Here is a 10,249-nt window from a genome sequence, read left to right as displayed (position 1 = left end):
TAATAACTTCAGACACTTAAACTGTGTTCTTTCTTGTCTGGGGTTTTTTAAGGTGATAAAACCAATAGTTGCTCAATAGGTCCCTTGGATTACTCACATGCCCCTCATCCGATCAGGTCATCACTCCCGGTTGGGTTTTTTCAGAAAACTAGCAATCTGAGGGGACTACTGAGCAACCATCGACAAAACCTAGCATGTGCCTATGTAGGCTGTTGTAATCCATGTACCAATCCTATTCCTACATGGTTTTGTGTGCTAGAAGTGAACCAAATAAAAATGTAACTTCTTTTCCACACTCACATGTACACTGGATGGATACATCTGGAAAAAAAACACCATTGTTTTTTTTTTGTTCTCTGGATGGATAAATCTGCACATAATGTGTTTTCCCCCATCCGAAAAACTTTCAAACGGGTGCAGTTTTAAAGAAATCATGGGAGATACCTCCCAATATAAATAATCCAATCCAATTATTAGAGTATGTGATGGTGCTTAGTCGACTTTTATAAATGATAGTTCAATATAAATTTAATTTTTAATATTTCTCCTTGATGTAAATGACTAATTTTTAGATTATATGGAATCCTTGAGGGGAGGGAAGGAGAGGAAAAGAAAGAGAAATTTTCTCCATGTTTGAGAGAATGTTTTATAGAGAATGAGAACAAATATTTAAACATCATTGAAAGGATTAATATATTTGTATTTTTGAGAGTATTATGACATCTTTGGATTAATATATTTATCCAAGATCTTAAAACCCCAAAAAAATCTTTCTCGGATACGGTTATTGAATTCTTTCTTGTTTCTTCCCAAAGTCGGCCATGGTGAATAGTTCAAGCTCTCAAAGGAAAAAGCTGTGGAATATGGACTCATTATTTTGCACTATAGGGAATTACTTTATTAACATATGACAAATTTTTGTTTAATTTATTCATATACAAGGAAATATAGTTGCTCATAAGTTAGCCAGAATAATGACTGCATTAGCTAGTTCCCATATCTTGCAATTTTTGCCATAATTTATTTCTGTTAAACAAAAATATTAAGGTTAATTTTTGCTGTTAGCATTATTTTCCAAACCATACAATTTAAGTCCAAATATAGAGTATGCTTGTTGAATATCAAGGAATACGACATTTGGGCTTATTTCTTCCACTTTAATTATGAAGATATTTAATCAATTTACCAGATAAAGTTGAGGCACATCACATCTAAGTAGGTTATAACCACTGCATAGTAGCTTGAAGAATAGCTTGAAGGTGAAAACATTGAGCAATCATCATGATTATCATGGTGCATCATATCAGTTTGTGACTTTTGGATGGTGGGATCTAAAAGCACTATTGTTTGTCAAAAATAGAAAGGATCAAAAAGGGGGGGCCAAAGTTATTGGAGGGATTTACTTAACTTCTAAATTTTTATATTTTTTGTTAGATGTTATGTACTTTTCTTTGTTGGATTCTTGGAGACGTGCCTATTTGATTGTTACATCACTAACAAAGCAATGGAGTTAATCTTTTTATTTTTTTGTACAAGCAATGGAGTGAGTTACTCTATACTATATATAAACAAAGTTGGTGGATTTTGAGGAGATTTTGGGTTGACTTTTATGTTATTTCAATTTTATCTATCAACAATTTTTTTTATTTTATAATAATGTTGTATTGTTGGTGTTATTAAAAAAGATAAGATTTTTTGTTATATTTGTTATATTATTGTTTTTTTAGTAATATTTGTTACATTATTGTTTTCATTGAAAAAAATAAATATGATTTGTTGAGTTTGTAACATTTGAAAGTCACAAATATCTATACCTATAATTTTAATCTATATTAAAAAATTTATATAAAATATCGTTTGTAATTTACACAAAATTTCTATAAAATATCATTTATAATCTACACGTGTTAGATCAATAAAAAGAATGAAAAAACTGAGTGACGCACCCGCTAGTACAAAATAATAATAATATTTTGTACGGATGTGTAAAACATTTAACAAAATCAGTAGAATATGATTTCGCTATCATTAGTTTATTAAAAAGCATGTGTATTGTCCAATCAAAGACATGAAAACTAAGTTCAATGACAATGTCACAAATCATAAGCTTTGCAGTTTCAATTAAAATGTCAAAAACAAATTAAAATGTCGTGCCATAGGTGTATAGGTTGTATCAATTAAAATTTGGCAATGCCTATTCTCTGTTTTGGGCATATAAGTCAAAAGATAGAGAAATGATATTTTGACAACCACTTTTTGACAACTTTTGGACAACTTTCTCTCTCATACTCATATGATGTTGTTATCCTCTCTCTTCCTTTTTCTCTCTCCATTGTTTTTGACCAATAAGAAGTGAGAAAAACAAGGTTGTCAACAAAGTTGTCATCAAATGGATGTCAAAATATCATTACACCAAAAGATATCCAACTTCATTTTCAAGTCATTTCCAACTTGCAAGAAATTAAGAAAGTGAAATTCAATCCCAAATTATATAATTTGGGAAAAGAAGTTAAAATAACAATTTACGGTATTAACTTGTTGTGCCTTAAAAAAAATGTATTAACATGTTTGTGGTAGTTGAATGTGAAATATTCAATTAGGTTGACCGAGTGAAATTGTATTAGTTCTATAAATAGATACGACGTACAAAATCACTATTTAGTGAGATATTTCTTATTTGGTCGTTGTAAAAGTAATAGCGAGTTTAGAATAACAATGGAACCAAATCCAAATGAGTTTCATTATATTAAATAGCACAACATATATATACAGTTAAAACTCTATAAATTAATAATGTCGGGACTGGAGAAATTTATTAATTTAGAGAGTTATTAATTTATGGATAAATTAATAATTATTAATTTAAAGAGTTTTTAAGTAATTATATTATATATACCAAACAAAAAGGTAAATTAGTCCATGCCTCTTAGAATTACGTTGCAGCGAACCTTGGGACTCAACGTAAATTAGTAACTACTATGTTCATATGCATTGGAAATCAATAATGACTTTTGAAGTACAGTAAATGTAAACAAGAGGAACAAATGTGTTCAATGTATTCTTAATATATTTTTTTAGTTTCTATGAATTATTAATTTATGATTTTCTTGGGACCGAAAATTATAAAGGGATCTCCCGAAAATTATTATCTTATTATTTTATCAAGTTTTTCAATTTTTTACATTGGCCCAAATCGGGACCGGACAAATTTATTATTTTAGAGAGTTTATTAATTTACCGAGAATTAATTTAAAGAGTTTTTACTGTACATCCAACAATTTAATAAGAATCTCATCTACGTGTGACTCTAATACAACTTCAACGCATCGTACGTACTACAACATGCAGCTTCAGTATTGACTTGCGTTTATATCTTTCATCCTACAATTTGGACATTATTAGAATTTTTTTTTTTAGAGGATTTGAATATTAGTTGGATAAGCTCAAATTAACAAAACCACCACAATTTTTAGTGCAGCATGACAAATTTAATCCTCCTTTACAAATTACTTTGAGGGAAATGCACGACTACAAATAAAATTCACCCTACTAATAATTTTTATGATGAAGTAACTTGGTATTTGAAATGCTATAGAGGATAAACTTGTGACATAATTAGGTAAATTAATAGAATTAGAGGATTGTATGCATGCATCTATGAGACTGATTTGATCATTAGTAGGACCATAAATTATGAAATGTTACCCAAAAAATCAGGGAAAGAATACGGTTCATAGATTGTTTTCTCTATTAGGGTTTGATACTATGTCACAATCTATGTGAACCAAAAAAAGTTGATTTTGCCTAATGTTGATCTCACTATATCAATTCAGCACATCCAAATCATGTTAGCATAACAAAAGAGCACAACTTGTGGATTACCTTTTCTATCTAATCTAATCTAATAATGGATTATTAATGGTTTATTTTCAGTAGACATCTCTTTCAATCAAGATTTAATCTTTAATTGAATATGTTGTGAAAGTATAAATCACTTCCTCTAGACGTTCCCATCCATGTTTGTGGTATAATATGATTATTTTCTCTGTGGATATATAACATAATGGTGCTGCTAACCGGTGCCCCAGCTCGGGACACTGGTTAAAGAACAATAAAAATAATGGATCCCACTTAATTTACTTCAATCTATTACTATCTATTAAAATAAATGTATCATGTTTTTACATTTTTGCCCCTATGAGGGGCAATTTGGTAATTCCATAATTTATGGATTTTGATTGTTGCCACCTCATCATGCCATGAATTTCCATTTTTGCCCCTCATCAATTTTTTAAATTATTTTCTAATTTTTATATTTTAATAACTTTTAATTATTTTCCAATTTTTATATTTTTAACAATTTTGCAATTTTTTTCTCCCAAATTCAGTTGCTTCTCCATTGCCGTTGTCGGAGATTAAGGTGTCGTTTGACCCGGTTTTTTTTTCCAACTTCTTTACATTTTTAAGGAGAAGTTAGGCCAAACACAGTATCAATTAAGTACTTACTAAAAAAAATACTTTTTTTGAATGCATAAAATTGAATGGATTGAGCTTTGGCCAAAAGTTGTTGAATGTTACTTTAAAAAACTACTTCTCGACTTTATTTCACAAGCACCTCTTTTCAACTCACGCTGGGAACCTTTTCTTTTATTTTTTTTAATATTATATTTCAATATGTTTTTTTCTTCCATTTAACTTTATTTTATTTTATTTTATTGAACCGTTCCATTTAATTTTTTTAAGGAAGTTCCATTTAATTTTATTATCTTTTTTCAAAGGAATTTTATTATCTTTTTTCAAAGGAATACCAAATAATTTTATTTTATTTCTTCAACCTCGCAAATATATACACACAACACACACATTAGCGTTTTGAGTAATATTTTATATGTGTCTGTTTTTTTGTTACGCTAATGCGTATAATTTTTTTTGGCATTGCATAATACATATGATTATTTTCATAAAATTTTGATTTTAATTAAAAGTAAAATTGTAGATGTCTTTTCTTCAAAAAAGGTATAGATGCCTAAAAAAATTATACTTATATATATATATATATATATATATATATATATATATATATATAGTATGGGAATGTTTCAAGTGAGAGGAGCTCTTATTGTGAGAGATGAGAGGGTTAAATCATAACCCTTGGATCAATCTTTAGTGTGGTATTAAATTTTTAAAATTGTAGCTAATCTTTTCACCCATTCAGCTTCATCCTCTTACACGCCTTTGCCTAGACTGTTGCCATTCCTTTTTCTTTATTTTTTATCATTTTATTTTTCCAAATTCTAAAGCTAATTGAATCATCAAAATTGTTGATTTTAAACGTGAATCATGAAGCAATTGAAAATAAATGAGAAACATGAAGATTTAAAAAAAAAAAGTGTATTTGAATCATGAAAAAAGTGTATTTAAAAACGTGAATCATCAAACTGTTAAACATGAATCCCTCCTTCTTCCCATTTCATCCTGTAATTCAATCGATGAGTTATTTTTCTCCCTATTCCATTCGTTCCTTTTTGCTCAGATTCCAAATCAATTGAAAAAGAATGGTAGTTTGATTTCTCCTTCCATGAAATTATGTCAAGATTTTTTTTTGAAAAAGTCCTAACTTTTACTTTTATGGGATAAACAACCTCTGTTTTGAGTTGTAATGTGAAGAAGAAGAAAGGGAGAAGTGTAACAATGGAGAACAGGAAAAGAAATGGAGGGGCGAATGAACTGAAAAAGAGACCGAAGAGAAATGATACAGGAAGGAGAGACCAGATGTGTACAAACTTCATCACAACCATTAATATTGATCCAAGGGTTATGATTTAACCCTCTCATCTCTCACAATAAAATCCCTCTCATTTGATATGCCTATATATATATATATATATATATATATATATATATATATATATATATATATATATATATATATATATATATATATATTGCACCTTTATATTGTAACAAACTATGCATATCTTTTTCTTATTCAAAAAAAACTAAACATATCTGTTTTCATGACACCAACAATGGAACAAATATAATATCATGTAATATAAATTCTTATATCAAAGACACCAAAAATATGATATTCTTATAACGAAATTTGTTATAGAGTATAATTGAAATAGAAAAAACCAACTATTTTGATATTATTTATGTTATTATTTCAGACTCCTTAAATTGTTTCTCCTATTCAAATATTTAACAAGTCATTTAAATGATGGTACAAATTTGTATTCATGTTACACAAAATAACTTTACTGAGTAAATATAGTATTTGTAAAAAAAAATATATCTTTTATTTTTTAACATTTTTAGCCTTCAAAAAATATTTTAAACATTTTTTTATTTATTATATGTTAATTCATAATAAATTCAAAGTTTTGTCCTCGTGGGCTTAACTCAGTTGATATGAACAATGCATAAATACATGCCAAGTCCGGGGTTCGAACCCAGGACACCATAAAAAAATAAAAAAATTCACAGTTTGTACAATATTTTGCCAAACAACATTTAACTTAAAAATAACTTTAAAACTAAAAAAACAAAGAAACCAAACAATTTTAGCTTCTTTCTTAAAGGCCTTTATTTTAACTTTGTTTTGAAGTAACTTTCAAGTCGTAAAAAACCTTGGCCAAACGGTATCTAAGTTCAGTTGTGTTTCACTTTCTTCTTCATAAGAGGTCATTTTCTTCCTTTTTTCATGGTTCTGAGACCATACATGACTTGAGTTGACTGATTTTTATGGCTTAAGGGGTTCATTTTTCGACACTGTTTCAGTTTCCCTATTCAAAGTTATGCATTCAACCTAAAATATTAGAGCTTACTTATAAAAAAAATAAATTATAGGGAATATTTTGTCTTGGCTTGACTGTTTAGGATAGAGAATATTAAGTTCATGTGATTCGAAATGGTAATATGTTTGTTGATGATTATACGATGCGATATCATAACTTATTCCACCTCAATGTTTGTTTTGCTTTGATAAGTAATTTCATATTTTGTGTTTGCAGGAAGAGCAAACAAATGAGCAGGTGATGATGGAAAGGGAAATAGCACAAAAGAGGAGATTTTTATATATCTTCTAGATTGGATAAGTTGAACTTCTTTAAATTCTCTATTTTGGATTTCTTTCAATCTTCTTTAAATTAATATATTGTTTTTGGCATGTGCATCAACTTTGTTCTTTTTGTGCATTGAATTTCATCATGGTCTTAGCTTAGCTTTCTAATATTTTTGTATTTGGTAAGTTTCAATTTTCTATTAACAAGCATCATTTGTTGCATTTTTATCTGTCTAATATCTTCATTTGTTAATCCTAGCATGATGTATGTTAAGATTTTTTAAGCTACCATCTTGCCGTTTTAGAGACTTAAAGCAATAAATATGATGTGTACCACTAAATTCATTAGATTGAAACAATATATGGATTATGGTGAAGAATGTGAGTTTGAAAAAATTGGATTGAAACTATATATGGATTGTGGTGGAGAATGTGAGTTTGATAAATACGTGCATCCTATTGAATTGACCTGATAATCTTGCTATGGAACTTTCATAGCTTAAATCTCAGGAAGACATTGGTGTGAAAAATTCATAGGTGTAAGCTTACTTATATGATGGCTACCGGGAAGACATTGGTATCGTTGAGGCTTTTAATAATGCAAATCTCGGAATCGTCAAAAAGCCTGTACCTGACTTCAGGTAAATAAATAGGCTATATACCATATAATCATCATATTGTCATGTCAATGCACTTTATGAGAGCAACTTGGTCATGGTGTCAATGGATATTAATTTCAGTTTCTAGGATCGTTCATCTCCAATTTACACTCAACCGCGATATTTGCCTCCGTCGAAGATGCTTGATGCTGATATCACTGATAGTGTTATCAGGGAAGGATGTGCGATTAAGGTAAATTGTTTCTGAATCTGTTCGAAGAATGTGAGATTTATACTTTTCTTGACAAAGATGTCTAATATGATTAAATGGATTTAATTGTGAGAAACTTTAATTTTTTCTGTTTCCTAGAATTGCAAAATCTTCCATTTAGTGGTCGGGCTGCGGTCTTGCGTTAGGTTCAGAAAAACGCAAAAATTCAGCAAATTACATTCAGGAGCTGAAAGAAAGGAAATACATGAAAAACTTGATAAATGGTTTATGATACTTGATTCCTGTGGATTTGGTAAAGTCCCTTTAAGCGCATTTATAAAGAATGCAAATTTTTGTTGGATATTTCTTCAACTGGTACACCTCATCTAACTTTTTCTTACCACTTTAGGTTTAGGATCCATATGAGCCTTAATCTGTCATACTGCATTGGTTTCTTGGACCATGTCAGTACTTGCCGAGACAATCCTTAGTCCTTTTTGCTCTATAAAAGTTAGAACTTATTAAACCACCTTTCACATACATGTACTGTTGGCTAGGTCATTTATGGTCATGCTTGTGGTTGTGCTAACATATATCATGCTTACATATCAAACCATTATATTTACATATCTAAAGTTTGGTATTTGGTGCAGAAAATTCAGGTTTACATGTTTTTGACTTCTTTGCAATTCAATCCTTAGAGAGGTTCTCTTTGCTATTCAGAAGGAAAAACCAGATGCATTTTCTTCTGGAAGACCAGAGTTCTTGAAAAATTACAAATCAAGATTGGAGTTCTTGGCTTATCTAGAAGGTAGTAGTCATATCTCCTTTTAGCTAATCTCACTTTTCACCTTGAGAAACACAAATAAAGAAGAAAATGTGGCCTTAATGTGTTAAACAAATTTGTTAATTTAATAGTGTATTTGCTAGATTTATCGATACATGTCTAAGATTATATATTCACTAATATATGTCATTTAATTCCATGCAAGGCTACTGTACGTCCAAAGCTGCTGTTGCTAAATTTCGATCTGAAGCAATCTATACCTAGTTCATGAAGCAATGGAATTGGAAACTTAGAGAGTATTTTGCTTTGAGGTGATTCTTATCTTTAAGATGGTCATAGCTTTATAAGAATACCTGAATTGTTAGTGATATGGATCTCATATCTTCAACTGCCTCAGGTTTTAGGAAATAACAGGGTCTTTAGATTCTATGTCGACAAACATCCACTCATGTCCCCGTTCAAAATTTAGATCACGGCGAAGTAAATTATCAGGACTTAAGGTTAAAATCAAGTGTAACTATGTTGGAGAGTTTGAGATTGTGCTGGAGAGAAGAAAATGGTTGTGTAGTAACTTGCTGGCAGGATAGGTCTTTGTTTTCAACAACAGCTTGGTGGAGAGCTAGGAAGTAATTAAGACTAATTTTCAAGCAAGAAGAAGAAAAATATGATATGAAGTGAAGAAATGATGGGTAGAGTTTTGAGAGTTTTAATTTTTCTTTTTGTTTTTATTTGTTTGAAGAAAGAGTTTACGAATATGGTAATGAGTATTCATTTCATCATTGTCAATTTAAATATACTTTTATTTTCCTACTTGACTGCTACTTATTTTGTTCTTCATGAACTCCTATACTCTAGCCTGTATGGTACTTGAATGTATAGTACTTTGGACTTACCCTTAACTCTAATCCAAAACTATCTTAACTTGGAAATGTTGTTTCTTTGGTTCATTTTGTGTCATGCGAATGTAATCGTAATTTGCACATCATCGGTTCCTTCATCGGTTCCAATTAGTTTAATCTTAATTATTATGTTGTTTTTCCGATCTCATGAACAAAATATATGCTCTTTTCATGAATCAAAACCTGGTAAAGCTTTGATAAATATTTTGATAAATATTTCTAATGTTTGTGCAATATTCCTTAATTTGCTCATTTTTCCTTTGAAAGAATTTTTTTTACAAAATACGTTCTTCAACCCGTGCGAAGCACGGGTTTGTAACTAGTTAAAATGAAAAGATAGTCAACTTAATTAAAATAGGAAAACGCTGCACTTACTTAATACTGTTAATTACAATGATGATCCTTCTACACACATTTCTTTTCATTTGTTTTTCTTTGGAAATTTTGGAATCAATTTTTTTTTAATCCACTTGTTTCCTTTCATATCTTAACAAAAAAAATTCCTTCCTGTGAATTTTACTCTAACCTTTTTTTTTCCGTGAATTTTTTTTTAATCAATTTTTTTCTTCTTTCAAACGAATTCACGGGAAAGCCTACCCAAACCAGTTTTTTTTCCATGAATTATTTTCTTCCGGTGAAAAAATCTATTGTTTTTTTTTTACTTATTAAAAGCTGTAGAAATATGGT

The 10,249-nt window shown here is 29.5% G+C and overlaps 2 long non-coding RNA genes across 2 annotated transcripts; both read left to right on the top strand.

Annotated features, from left to right (window-relative positions):
* The first annotated feature begins 6,939 nt into the window (after positions 1-6,939).
* On the top strand, positions 6,940-8,684 carry LOC146925931 (uncharacterized). The gene is made up of 3 exons (XR_015008096.1): positions 6,940-7,707; positions 7,807-7,918; positions 8,530-8,684. It is a non-coding gene; the product is annotated as an uncharacterized LOC146925931 (long non-coding RNA).
* Positions 8,685-8,866: 182 nt separating this feature from the next.
* On the top strand, positions 8,867-9,455 carry LOC146925930 (uncharacterized). The gene is made up of 2 exons (XR_015033989.1): positions 8,867-8,974; positions 9,061-9,455. It is a non-coding gene; the product is annotated as an uncharacterized LOC146925930 (long non-coding RNA).
* The last annotated feature ends 794 nt before the right edge of the window (positions 9,456-10,249 follow it).

The sequence above is a fragment of the Medicago sativa genome, chromosome 4 (genome assembly GCF_051527215.1).
Source record: "Medicago sativa cultivar Bolivia chromosome 4, Bolivia_mono, whole genome shotgun sequence".
Taxonomy (NCBI): Eukaryota; Viridiplantae; Streptophyta; class Magnoliopsida; order Fabales; family Fabaceae; genus Medicago; species Medicago sativa.
This window is presented reverse-complemented; position numbering and strand designations above follow the sequence as displayed.